This window comes from Rhamphochromis longiceps, linkage group LG15 (assembly GCF_057381845.1).
Source record: "Rhamphochromis longiceps isolate RC_006_pf linkage group LG15, R_longiceps_female_GT1.1, whole genome shotgun sequence".
Taxonomy (NCBI): domain Eukaryota; kingdom Metazoa; phylum Chordata; class Actinopteri; order Cichliformes; family Cichlidae; genus Rhamphochromis; species Rhamphochromis longiceps.
This window is the reverse complement of record NC_140571.1, coordinates 529,988-544,056: the sequence shown is the minus strand read 5'-3', so window position 1 is coordinate 544,056 and position 14,069 is coordinate 529,988. Positions and strand designations below refer to the sequence as shown.

At 42.6% G+C, this 14,069-nt stretch overlaps 1 protein-coding gene across 3 annotated transcripts in view; it reads left to right on the top strand.

Annotated features, from left to right (window-relative positions):
- The first annotated feature begins 2,848 nt into the window (after positions 1-2,848).
- The window catches only part of disp1 (dispatched homolog 1 (Drosophila)), a 124,512-nt gene continuing 113,291 nt past the window's right edge, over positions 2,849-14,069 (top strand). For 2 of the 3 annotated variants that reach the window (XM_085381824.1, XM_085381822.1), the window contains exons 1-2: positions 2,849-3,004; positions 9,498-9,565. The gene's annotated coding sequence lies outside the window, so the exon portion shown is untranslated. The remainder of the gene's footprint in view (positions 3,005-9,497; positions 9,566-14,069) is intronic. The other variant, XM_085381828.1, reaches the window with a different exon arrangement.

Sequence of the window (14,069 nt, the reverse complement as noted above, 5' to 3'; positions counted from 1 at the left end):
CTTCGAGATTTCTGGTAGTTAGAATGACTCGGGGGTGTTGATTCATTTAAACTAACATAATCATCCTGTTGCAACCAGGTTTCTGTAAGGCAGAGTAAATCAATTTGTTGATCAATTATTAAGTCATGTACTAACAGAGACTTGGAGGAGAGAGACCTAATATTTAATAATCCAGATTTCACTGTTTTACTCTTTGGTTCAGATGTGGATACTGTATTGTTCTTTCTTTGTAATTGTTTATGTTTAAGTCGTTTGTTGCTGGTTTTTAGTTTGTTTTTTGTCTTTTTGGAAGCTGACACAGTCTCTATGGAGATGGGTTTTGAAGTATATTGAAATCCAATTTTAATAGTTACTGGGACATAAAAACTGCATATCTAAAGTCATCATCCATTTTCATTACTGCTTATCCAATTCAGCGTTATGTAGTAGCTGGAGCCCTTACCTGATGTGATTGAACAATAGGCAGAGTACATCCTGGGCAGGTCGGCAGTCTATCGCAGGGCTAAACAGAGCCAGACAACCATTCCCTCCAACAGTCACACATATTGTCACAAATTAGCCTAATATGTGTGGTGTATTCATAATTGTCTCTGGTACATTTGTTGTATGGGCAGTATGTGTTCATTGTTTGGTGTAATTACGTGTTACACACTGGCAATGCATGCCGGGAGATGGTAATACAGGAAGTAAAAGAGATGGTCTTACCGCACACAGTGGTCCCGCGTACTTATTCAGATTCAGAGTAAGAATCACACATATGTATGATTTTTGGACTGTGGGAAGAGGCAGGAGCACACAGAACGGGGACAACATGAAAACGCCACACAGTACAGCCAGCGGGCTTGACCCACCAACAGTCTTGCTGTGACGGTTACAGTGCTAGCCACTGCACCACCATGCCACCCTGAAAGCTCAGGATTCTTGCAGGAATGCAGTCTGTTTCTCTGAGTGAAAAGGCTTATCTATACTACATACAGTATGTACTTATGTAATACAAGTTCTTTAGTGACTGCTGCAGCTGCGTGAGAGTCCCTCTATCTCACTGTGTGGTAAAATATAAAAACCGTCTGTCTTTTATAATGTAAATCAAAACTTCCAGAGTCCAACCTAATGATCTGACCTAACATGACATTGTTATGAGGACGACACTACTCTGAAGCACGGTGCGAACAGGTGTCAGCTGATCAAGCAATTCTAACTGTACTCAAGTCGAAGCATCCAAATTATATTACAAGGTGACCCTGATGTACAGCAGAGGAAAGCTTGTGTTTATTAACGGTACTTTGATTTTCGCCAGTTTCCTCCACCGGTAATGATTCTTGGCTTCCACCTGATTCAGTACAGATGGTAAAACATGTGGGTATGGGCTGAAAGCTTACAAGTGTATCGTTACTGATGTCCTCATTAACTGAGACAGTTCTTTTGGTATTTGTTCCCCAATTTGTTGTTAGTGTCACAGTTTGGCTCTGTGGCAGGCAAGATGTAGGACCCAAACGCAGGAAACACAACATGGGAGGTTAACTGAAAATGGCAGCTTTATTGCTGATATGTTTAATATGCTGCTGAGAATATAGCCCAGAAGAAGCGTATAGTATACCTTTTATTTTGGAAAGAGCCATTTCTCTGTAATAAACTCTCTTTTCTAAAGATGAGTGATTTCTCAGTCAGATAGATTTATTATTTTATCCCTTTGTTGTTTCAGCAACATTAAATTTAAAAGCTGTACGTTTGAGTTAAAATATATATTTATAATCTTAATAAACAACAAATTAAAAAAGCATGAACATTTTTTGTATCGAAAAAAATATCGAACCGTGACACCAAAGTATCAAACCGAACCGTGAATTTTGTGTATTGTTGCACCCCTTATCTATCTATCTATCTATCTATCTATCTATCTATCTATCTATCTATCTATCTGTCTGTCTGTCTGTCTGTCTGTCTATCTATCTATCTATCTATCTATCTTTACAGTGCAGTAGACTAAGCGTGATATTTGCATTTTGCTGATATCAGGAAACACTTTCCCATTGAAACTAGGAACCGGATGCAACATGAAGCTCATTTGGTAAATCAGGGTTCCCACTAATTTACCAAAAGACAGAAAGGAACATATGTTTTACTATAGGAACAACAATTTACTAGGCAACAGCATACAGTGTCCAGCAGTGAAGAGCTCAGTGCTCTTGGCTTCAAAAAGGTAAGACTTCATCTTTTCTAACCTATAAATGACCTATAACGATGGCATCTTCCAGCCTGCTGATGCTTCTGTAATTTAGCTTTAAATGTTTTGATGCATGCTCAATCATCCAGCTAAGTAAATCTCCAAAAGTTGATTCTGTTCAACGCTAGGTCCAGATGAACAGAATCAACTTTTGGAGATAGCTTTAAATGTGTTGAAAAAACTGCACGTCCTGATGAATATTTATGCCACCAGTTGGTACCATGTGTGCATCTGTTGTTGTCAAAGCATGTGTTTGTACATGTAGAACAAAATCAGCCACCAGGCTTAGCAAAAACTAGAATGTGATGGAATGACGCGTTCTTGCTTTCTGTTACTTTTGTCATTAAACGCTGTCCCTGCTGAGTCAGCATGCTTCTTTGCTTGAGTCCAGAGTGAAGTGAACGCTTCTGTCTGATCGCTTTTATTCGAGACATTTTCAGTTCACTGCTTCTGAACGGTTTTGTTTGAGCTCCCAACAGAAGGACAAACACTGATATCTGAAAAACTACTTTTGCTCAAATAAAATACTTCGAGGAGATAGGAGGCTGAGGTACATAGTCGCCTCCTAGTGCCCTTCGAAGTTTCCTACATTTCCTCCCAGAAACCTCCTGATAGTACAAACAAGAACTCAGTGCGCAGCTGCCCACCCAACATGGTTTGATGCATGGAGATCGGATACATCAGCATCCGCAGGAACTAAAGTAGAAACCCGGGAATACTTCTCCGGTCGGCCGTTAGCACTAGCCCCGTGTCTTGCCTTCACACCGTGCGGGTGCTCGAGTGAGTATGGGGCTGGGAGAGAAACACAGAGCAGCCGCTGTTGTTTAGCCAGCTGTTTTGGTCAGCGAGGTTAGCTGGCTAGCAGCGTCAGTCAGCTAACGCGAACTTAACTCGCCTGCCGAGGGGCAAGCACCCGCGCTGCGCTGTGTTTGTTTCGGGGGAGGCTGTGTGGGGTTCGTAGCTCTCGGGTGACGACAGAGCCGGTCTCCAAGCGAGCTGTTCACGCTTTGGGCTTCATTGTGGTTAACGCTAGCTCGCGGGGTCAGCTGTGATTTGGCCGAGGCCGAGGCTGATAACGTCACATTTGGCTGTTAATGTGCACGCGGACAGGTCCGCCCGCCCCTTTAAATTTGAAACGGGGTGTTAGTTTCAGCTGTTGGGGAAGAAGCAGGAGTGAAACGTGTTCAAGGTGTTTGTGTACCTGGTTGTTATTAGTGTGCTGGTCTGCAAAGCCGAGCTGTACAAGCACAGGTGTATTTTCCATTTCACGGAGGACCGTGGACACGGTCACCGTGTTTGCTGTGTTGTTCCAGGAGCTGTGCTGGCAGACTGAAACTGATGATGCTTTATTTATTTGAACACCTCCTCAACAGAGTAGGAACTGTGCTTTTCCTGCATTTATAGACTGTTTATGCCTACCTGCCACTTCATTAGGTACATCTGTTCAAAAGCACATTAAGGCAAATATGTCATCCAATCACATGAGACCAGGTCATTGCATTTAGGGATGTAGGCATGATCAACACGACCTGCTGAAGTTCAGACTGATTATCAAAGTGTGGAGGAAGAGTGATTTAAGTGGCTTTGTTTGTTTGTGTCACGTGGGCTGCTGGGAACAGTTTGGACCAGTCCAGCATCGTTTTGAAACCACAGCCTGCCCGAGTTTGTCCATCAAGTGAGACCTGACGTTGTTTCCGGAACATCATAATTATTGTTGGTCCAGATTCAACATTTCAAGTGACCAATCACATTATAGTGATGTCATGACCTGGATGACTGAGAACCTTCACAGACATAGTGATGTCATAGTTTTGCTAGGCTAGGTGGTAACACCATCACACCAAAACCTAACCTTAGCCCCTGAGACATAACAACGTGACTGATCACTTGCAACTCTGAACCTGGGCCAGCCCTGACTATGTTGCTCCTGGAGCAATCCCAGCATGGGGATATCAGTCACACCTCCATCCCTTTATGAGCACAATATGCCCATCTTTCAGTAGCTGCCTGCAGCACGATAATGTTTCATGTCACAAACCATCTCACACTTCACTGTACTCCAATTCCACAGTCACCAGATCTCAATCCAATAGAGCACCTTTAGAACTTTGGTGGAAAACGAGATTCTCGTCACATATGTGCAGCTGACAGATCTGCTGCAATCCGTGTGATGCTGTTGTGTCAGTGTGGACCAGAACCTGTGATGCTGACTCTTTGCTGCAATGAATTAAGCTTAAAGGCAGTCCAACTTGGTACTAGCGGTGTGTAATTCATGAAGTGGCCAGTAAGTATGCAGTGTATGGCTGGGAAATGAAGTGCATTTTCTGTCATTGCACCTGCTTTAAGCTCCTCTGGTTTAAACATTTGATGAAAGATGGAGACACAGATCCTTTGGGAGGTTACGTCAGTACAGCCATGTGGTGTAAAAAAGTCTTCAAATCAAATACGTGGCGCAGCTCTGCCTGAGCCATCTGAAAAAAGTAATTTTAGCTCCTTTTGATTGGAGCCAGCTTTATGATGCTGGGCTGCAAACAAAAGGTTTGAACAGCAGCTGCCTTATGCCTGTGTGAGTGACCATAGTAGGGATATCTGCTCCCACTGACATCACACAGAGATAAGAGTAGAAACAACAGTCTGAAAGTGAGCATAAATTTAGCACAAAATCTGAGCGCATCATTTGAAATTTTGAAGATTCTTAATTTGACCAACCACGAGAAACATGAAAGAAAAATATGGAAAAATGTAATAAGTAGAGATGGACCGATCCGATATTACGCATCGGTATCGGGCCGATACTGACCTAAATTACTGGATCGGATATCGGAGAAAAATAAAAAATGTAATCGATCCATTAAATATCAAACAAGCACCTCACAAAACTTGCGACATGGCGTAACTCGCCTCATAACCGTAGCACGTCGCAGCAGTGTGCTCATGTGATAGAGCGGCTGTGGCGTGCGAGACCTGTCGGTGGTCTGGTTGAGCATTTGGAGCTTCGCTACCAAACCGGCATTTCATCTCCGAGGAAGTGATCCCAGAGAGAAGAAAGCAAGTGTGTAGGTTCATCTCTGATTGTTTGTAAAGCATTCGCATGTTAAGCTTAACAACCGATATATGGAGCGATCTTTTTCTACGTAGCTGACGTAACTGTGCAGGGGCGGATCTAGCAAAGTTTAGCCAGGGGGGCCGATAGGGCATTAACAGGGAAAAGGGGGCACAAAGACATACTTTTCTTTCTTATTCTCATTTAAAATGTCGAGCTTTTAATAAATAATTATCTGACACCCAAAGTTTTAATTTGATGTAAAATGAATAGAAGTCCATTACTGTATATAGTGACTATTAAGTCTAATATATATACCCTAGTAAGCTATAGTACTTTTTCTTTTGGGAAGGTACCATCTGTGCAGTCTGCAATTTTGTTGAAGAAAGATGTTGAATCTATTTAATATTTCTTGAAAAATAATTGATTTCTGTGCATTTTTTTTTCACACTGCATCAAATTAAGGTTGATTACGTCGATTAAGCATCATGAGGTGGAGCGTGAGGGGTGGTTCCCTATTTTTTATTTATTTATTTTTATTGTTGCTGGGAGTTGGAACCCTATTAGTTAGGTTGCTTAATATTTACGCTAAGTACTCTTTAAAATACCAGAATAGGGAGGATGGTGTAGGTTTGAGTTTATTAGATTGATCAGTATTGCTGAACTATGAAATATTTTTTTTTGCATACAGGTATAACAGAATAGCTTTAGTGTAGTTGTTGTTTTAAACTTGAGTATGAACTTATACAAAATGCAGCAAGATATTTAAAAAACAGCTTTGTTGATTAAAAAACACTATATCGGATTCATATCGGTATCGGCAGATATCCAAATTTATGATATCGGTATCGGACATAAAAAAGTGGTATCGTGCCATCTCTAGTAATAAGTAGACTTTTGAGTGAAATCCATGTTACTGTCTACCTCAGCTTGTTATTTTCCTTTATCTGTATAATGCTGCAAATATGAAAAATAGGGAAATATTAATGAGAAAATGTACAACTTAAAGATTAAGTTTGTAAAGTCTCAGAGATTGTGGCTAATTTATCAATTAATCAAATACACTCATTTACAGTTTTTCTCAGTCGCTTTGGTGCATTTCTCACAACAGAATTGAACTCTCCACCACTACTAAGGCACTTCTCAAAACAATTAGTGCAAACTGCAAAACATGGTGGATAACTTGCAAAAGTGAGTCACTCCATCAAAAAGAAAAGTCAGGTGTCCAAAATAAGTTGTCAATGCATCAACAACAAATCCCTTGAGCAAAACAGATAATACATTCATCAAAAGCAAGTACTTATATCAATCAAAGTGTCAGGGCTGTCACAATTACAAGTCATTACACCAGCACCTTTGGTCACAAAATCAAATGGTTTGAACATGTTCTCATTGTGACGGATTTCTTTGTAGGTGCTTCCCAATGACATGTCAAGTCTGGACAGCATGCATGGCATGTTGAAAACCATAAATTGTAAAGGAAAATCAAGACACTCCATATGCACTCTTGATAATATTTAATTGAAACTGTTCACAGCATTGTGCAAACTGGGGAAATACAGTAAATCAAACATTTTACAGCAAACATAAACTCACTTAGACAGTAAACCTCACTCCAGTGGTTATGAAACAAAAAAACAAAACTGAAAAACAGACACTGCTGCATATCAATCATTGATATCTAGACGCTCCCGTCTGTCTGCCCACATATTTGCATCAACATCACAGCGAATGTCAGCTCTATCGATGCATCGGGGAAAGTATCTTCTGGAGTGTCAACTCCACTCTCTGCAGGACTCTGCTGTGATGTCATCACAAGCTGCATCCATAGCTGCTAGCAGGGTCATTTGGGTATGTGGATGCCTGTCATATACCTTCCACCTCCAGAAAGAGAAAAACTCCTCAATTGGATTTAGGAATGGAGTGTAAGGAGGAAGAAACTCCATAAGTATCCTGTCGTGTGCTGCAAACCACTGCCCGACTACAGCAGAGTGATGGAAGCTAACATTATCCCAAACCACTACATACATTGTCCGATTGTCACCAGGATCATCCCTTTCATTTTGTGGGATTAGGTCCCTATAAAGAGCGTCCAGAAAAGCCAACCGGTGTTGTGTATTGTATGCACCAATACGAGGAATATGGGTGTGAACGCCATTTTCTGAGATTGCTGCACACATTGAAATATTTCCTCCTCGTTGGCCTGGGACATCAATGGTGGCTATTTCTCCAATGTGATTTCGTTCACGCCTTTTGCAAGATTGAATCCCGCTTCGTCAAGATATACAAACGTGTGCAGGGGTTTCATGGAAACTCCTTAAAAATAGGGTTTTCAAAATGGGTGTACAAAGTGTTTGACAAGATGTTCAACAATTTTGAGTGCACTGACACAAGCAATGAAATGAAGACTATTAGTTGTGAGGACAATGACTATTCAGCCGGTACAAGTATGAATAATTGTGACATTCATGATAAAAGAAAGGAGATAGTGATGAATAGGAAGTCAAACGTGACCATTCTTTAGATATTTGTACTCACTCAACTGCTTCATGTCCAAAGGCATTTGCCTTTGGACGCAGTGAACGTGAAACCGCCACAGGGTTGTGCCAAAACGACTACATGTTGTGGTGGTTGAACTAACTGTTGTGCAATGTTTAATTCTGTTGTGAGAAATGCACCAAAGCGACTGAGAAAAACTGTAAAAGGAAGAAATGTATAAACTCCTTGAACCTGAATGAAAACAGTACATTTTGTGCCACCTTGAAAAGCTCCCCCTCACCTTTCTAAACCAACCTGGCACATAGCTATGGGGCTTTGAAAATGCCTGAATTTTGAGATGAGCCTGTCATGAATGTTAATTTCAAGTAGGAAAGAGCATCTACATAACAATGACAGTGTGTCAGTGTTATGTAGATAAATATGATGTGTACGTTGAGTTTTAATGTGCGGCTTACCCAGTAAGTCCTCGTTCGTCTAGGCTTAGTGGCAGAAAACAGAAATATTTGAGATGATAAGCTATCCCCCCTTTCCCCTTTTTTATTTATGAAAGCAGGTTTTCAATGCCGTGTGTGTAAATGCACTGGTTGGCCAGCTCTCTATCAACAGTTTGCAGTGAAAGTGTTTTTCGTACGAGCATTAGTGAGCTAATCCTTGTTTTATAGCTTCTCAACGTCATATGAACGTGACCAAGAGCTCTTGAGCCAAATACTTTTTACAAACACAAGAGGGAAGTGAGTCAAAGATCTTTTGTGTTCGGTTAGGAACCATTGCTCGATCTAAATAGGCGTACAGAGACAGCAGCTGACAGTGTAACATGGGGGTAGACGGGTCAGAGAGAAGCTCAAAGCCCTGGTTACACAGGAACAATGGCTGAATAGTCACTCCTGTTAAACTCCTGTGAAGTCTGCTTGAATTCCATTGCCCGTGGCACAGTCCACATCCACAGACAGGAACAATCGAAGGAAAAATCAGCAGGTATGCCGACGTCTGCACGGATTGTCTGACGAGGGCACAGAAAGTAAAAGAGTTCATCCATCCTCTTATCCGATTCAGGGTGGCCGGGGTCTGGATGATATCCCAGCTGTCATAGGCTGAGGATGAATCTTTGGACTGTGGCAGGAAGCCAGATCTCCAGGACCTTCTTGCTGTGAGGCAGCCGTGTTAACCACTGTTCCACCCACTGAAAGAGCTCATGTCAGCCAACATTATGACAAATGTCCTCGCTGGTGGATAATTGGATTGGCAGTCATGTGCACAGCTAGTATGAAGGTTATGAGAGCTGTCTTTGAAAATGGACACTAGTGATGTGGACTCTTGTTATCTCAGATCAGACAAGTGGAATATTTCATTTATTTTGTGATGTTTGTGCACCAACACAGCAGTCATATGTGATTCAGTGGGTTTAAGTAATGCATTAAGAGTTTAGCAGTTGCAGCCTTGTATAATGCATGTTTGCCTTGAGAAACGCTTGGCTTGCCTTTGCAGGATGCTTTGGCCCATTTGCTCTTTACAGCCCTGTTCAGTCAGTTTTGCAGCATTTTTGCAGACAGTGGATGAACTAATTGGCTATTACCGAGGCCCAGCTTGTAGATTATTATTAATCTACAATAACTTATTTGAACTGTGAGTCGTGCAAAGTTACTCTACGGGAATGTGGTTTCTTTGAAGTAAAGAGTTGTGGATGCTCTGTACTCTTCTTTTAATCAGGTTGTCATTGTTTCTCTCCGTTAGGTGAGCTCGTCTCTTTGTGATCAGGAAAGCAAAGGAAACACACAGAGTGCTCATCCTGAGAGGTTACAGTAAGTACCTACACATACCACTGAACAGTCTAATATTCAAAGAACACACACACGGGCTCTAATTTTAAGGATTCACACATCACGTGACTAACTTGCCTGTATTTGAATTGTCGTCTTGCACGGTGGAGAAAATGCCACTAGGGGTCACTCTTCAGCTTGTTATTCCTCTGTAAGGTTTGTGTGTGATGTCCTGCTGAGATTGAAGGCTGTAAACAACACTTTCTTTGGTTTTGTGTTTGTTGTGTTTCTGTGACGCTTACAGAAGATATCTGGATTTGAAGTGGGCGGAGCTTATGGATCAGTTCTGTTGGATTTTACAGCTTTCTCTTCTTTTTGCCATTTAAAAAGTCACAGAAGAGTTTTCCAAGTTTTTCCTGCTCCAAAATCTTGCTTCTAGGTGAACACTCTTATCCTTTCTTTCTGAGCGTTTTCCACTTTCCTCCTTCCCTGTCAGCCATCAGCATCTCCGTCTGCTTCTTATATCCCCCCGTCTTTCCTTAATGTCTCTGAATCCCTCCATCCTGGCCTCCCACCCTTAAGAGCAACTGGTCAGGACAGCTGGCTGTAACAGCTGCTCGCTATCTCACTTTTTCCCCGTAGCTTTTCTGTGCCAACCTTTATGTCTTTGTGCTATCTTTGTGTCACCGTATCAGCATATTATTTTTTGTCCATGTTGGAAACATTTGCCTCTGTTGTCTCGTGTGGTCTTGATCTTTATGTGGCAATCAATAGACTACTTCCTCTTTTGTCTTTTGCCAGTATCAGTTAACAGAATAGCCGTGTTCTGCGTCAGCATATGTAATGTTATCAGTGTTCCTTTGTTTTCCTTTTCTCTGTTCACTGCCCTTACCTTCTGCACACAACGCCGGCGTTCATCTTCATTGCCTCAGAATGAATCCCATGTGTCATCTCACAGGCTGGACTGAATTATCTTTTGTCCGTCTGCTGATGATGTGCTGGAATTTTTCCAGGCATTTAGTTAAGGGGAGAAATGGGAAAGAGAGGTAATGCACAAACAGGCGAAAGAATAAATGGTAGAGCTGCATTAATCCATAGATGGGGGGGAAAAATGTAATCCCAAGTAAGAAGACTGTCTTTACAAAGAGCACTGAAGCCTTTGTGTTCCTTGTAAACTGCTTTATTTCCTTTAGAGCAGGCGTGGGCAATTCATTTCCCCAAGGGCCGCACGAGAAACTAGGACTGATGTAGAGGGACGCTCCGATAAACTGATCTTGGACAAAAACCCCTGAAATGAGACGCATTTTAATCAGCTGCTAAATTACATTTGTGTAAACTGGCTGTCCTGTCAGCCTGTGGCAGCAGGAACAGGCTTCAGCACAACACGACCCCCGAATGTTATAAGCAGAAAAAGGACGGCGTGCACGGACGGCCACCGCTATAGCTAACCCTGTGCATGTCTGTGTAGAGGGAAACATGGATACGAGATGGATAAGGGAAGACAGGTGGTTGGAGGTGGGTTCATCTCTGTATCATGACATTATACAGATAATGTGGCCGAGGTTAAACCTGCTCGGCCTTGCCTTTTACTTGCCTTGGACTGAAGCTGCAGCTGATTGAGCCGTCAAATGTGCTGATGACAAACGCGTGACCTTTAGCGTCGTTGCTGATGTGCAGTTGTTGGCACTGTAATTTATCTTGCCTTGCTGTGGGCCGTATCCTCTGCTTTTCCTCCTTGGCGTGGCACAGGGGTTAATCGGGCTGGGAGCCGGATGCCACCGAAGGCATGACTGCACACTTGCTGCCAATAATTCAAAAGCAAGGCGCTGGCTTCTTTGATGTTGAGCTGAATGATGGAGACGCTAGTGGATCTCAAGGAACCATGTGGCACCAGCGCGCCTGATCTCTCATCTGGCCTTGTAGAGACTTCAGATTACTGCACAGTGTGGATTTGTGTGTCCTGGTGCTGACAGGCAGGCTGGTTTGATCCACTGAAGATGTCCAACAGACAGAGTGGTTGTTCTGTTTCTCAGGAGGAAAAGCCTTCTGCTATCTTGGCTGTCAAAGACATGGATCTGGATTTATCTCAGATCAGTATTTTGCTTTCACTGAGGATGAAATCCAAGCCAAAGATCAGACGGACGGTTCTGCACGATTCACTAGTGGGCTTTGTTTTGGCTACACAGGGGCAGCATGAACTATATTTGAGGACGTTCCTGGAAAACCAGCAACAAAGCCTTAAATACTTAAACTGTGGACCCATTCTAAACCCCACCCACCCAAAAAATAACCTCCAACACCCCCCACTGCAAAGTTCTGCATTACTGGAAACGGGAACGTTTCTGTCATTTAATTGTTTAACCTCTGATGCACGCTTTCACGTTTCCCAAAGCCATCCAGTGGGCGGCATTGTCTTTGGTCCCTGGGCCTTATGTTTGACACCCTTGATTCTGTGTCATGTTAGTAGGCATTACATCGTTGGTCCAATATTCACGCTGTTTTGGTCTCTAACAACAGTGAAATATCTAAACTGTGTTCAGGAGGTTGGTTTGGTCTGCTTGGTGCTAAGCAGCCACATCTTGCATGTGAACAGGTGTACCTAACAAAATGGCCTGTGAGTGTGTACGATGCACACATTATAGTGCTGTAAAGGTTCAGCTACAAATTCTTCTTAGGTTAAACACTAAAGTCACCTTCGTACACGCTAATGCTGACACGCTGTAATACTTTATTACCTTTGAATTTTTATGTCAACACAATTTTACGAAATCTGAAACCTGCAAACGATTTATCGTTTACATCGATCTTATAATGTCTGCTGCAGTAAAATTGGATTTCACAAGACATGAGATGTCGGCATGAAATTTAAACAGACTGCATCTGTTCTGTTTAAATTCTGTCCTCTGGTTAAACCGAGGACGGACGTGCCCGAGCTTTTAATGGAGATGCCAAAAGCAGTGAATGATGAAAGCTGTTGCGACGTCCGTGTTTTCAAAGGGTTCGTCACCTTGTGTCGTTTGTCTTGAGACGCAGAAGATGGAGAGTGCTGTAGGAAAACGTCTGTGTGGCGTCTGATCGGGTGATTTTGTTTTGTCTTGTACTGTCTGGATAAATGACTTTTTGTTTAAACAGCACCCGTCTGATGGCTGCTGCTGCAATGATCTGCCCGCTTCCTCCATGCTCGCTCACGCATTCTTTGTTATTCAGTAATTCAGCGTGCAGGCTGCAGCTGCCTAACCATCCGCTTTCATCTCCTCAGGACATGAATGACTCGGGTTAGGGTTGGAATCTACTTGTACGGGATATTTTAATTTGCACATCATAAAAAAGTGGAAATCCAGAAGGATTGGTGTAGGTCTATTTCTTCCCCCTCTCTGGTTGGCTGGGCTGGATAAGATGGCACATTGCTACAGCTGTAACATAGCGCCGTTTTTCCTGCCTCAGAACGGGCCTTTGTAATTCTATTGGTCCACATGAAGTTAAGGTTAAAGTCTGCGCAGTTTCCTGTTGTTTCTGCTCATTTGATAACGTGTATTTTAATGCTTGAGTGAATGACAGCCCACTTTTAGAAGTTAGTTAATATTCATTTAGCAGCAGTGAATGAAAGTTTTCTTTTTCCTGTTAGGGTTACTCGCGCCTCAGCAGATGCTATCACTGCCTCTCCCACCATCCATCACATCAGCTCCTGTCTGCGTGTCTTTATGGAGCTCGTAATTGAAAGCAGGCTGCCTGATGGTCCCTTTTCTTTCTCGTTCCCGGGCTTTAGATTAAAGCGATCGATAGCGCCTAGTGCGCCTCGAAAAGCATATGTGAAATATTACAGGCTCTGGCCACTGCACTCAGCTTTAAGCTATTTGACCTGGAGAAAGCCCTGTGTGGAAAGAAGCGCTCTTCAAAAAGAGAAAAGAGTCTTGTCTCAGTCTTGTGCATCAGCCCAGAGCATCGCCGTATCACTGCCAGCAGCACAGCTGTCACTGTTTTTATATTTGACATACTGACGGATGGCGACAGGAACAGGTGCTGCACATTTGCGCCACTACTTTATTTGACCCGTTTAAGTGCAGGAAAAAAAGTCTGACTGCAGTGGACAGAGTGCATCACTGCAGTGGACGGCAGTCTGTCTTCTTCTCTTTAAACTGAGGTTTGCTACAAACAGGAAGGGGCACCGACAAGACGGATGAAGTCATGTGGTTCACGTGGAGTGAGCCCCCTCCCCATACACAGATCACATGGGAATGTCTTTGAGCATCAGCCTTTTCCATCCTGCTCACATTCGTCAGTAAGGTCTGTGTTGAGTTTTCAGGAATATCAACCCCACATGGACATTTGTACAGTATATTGTAGCACTACTCCATAGTCACATGGGCTCACATGGGCAAGTACCTCTAAATAATTCAATAAAGTTTTATTTATACAGCGCCAAATCACAATAAGGTAAGGTAGACCCTACAATATTACATACAGAGAAAAGATTACAACATTTGTTCAAGAACAAAAGTATCTTCTTGAAAATGGGTCACTTTTCCCTGAGCTCTTTCAGCTCTTC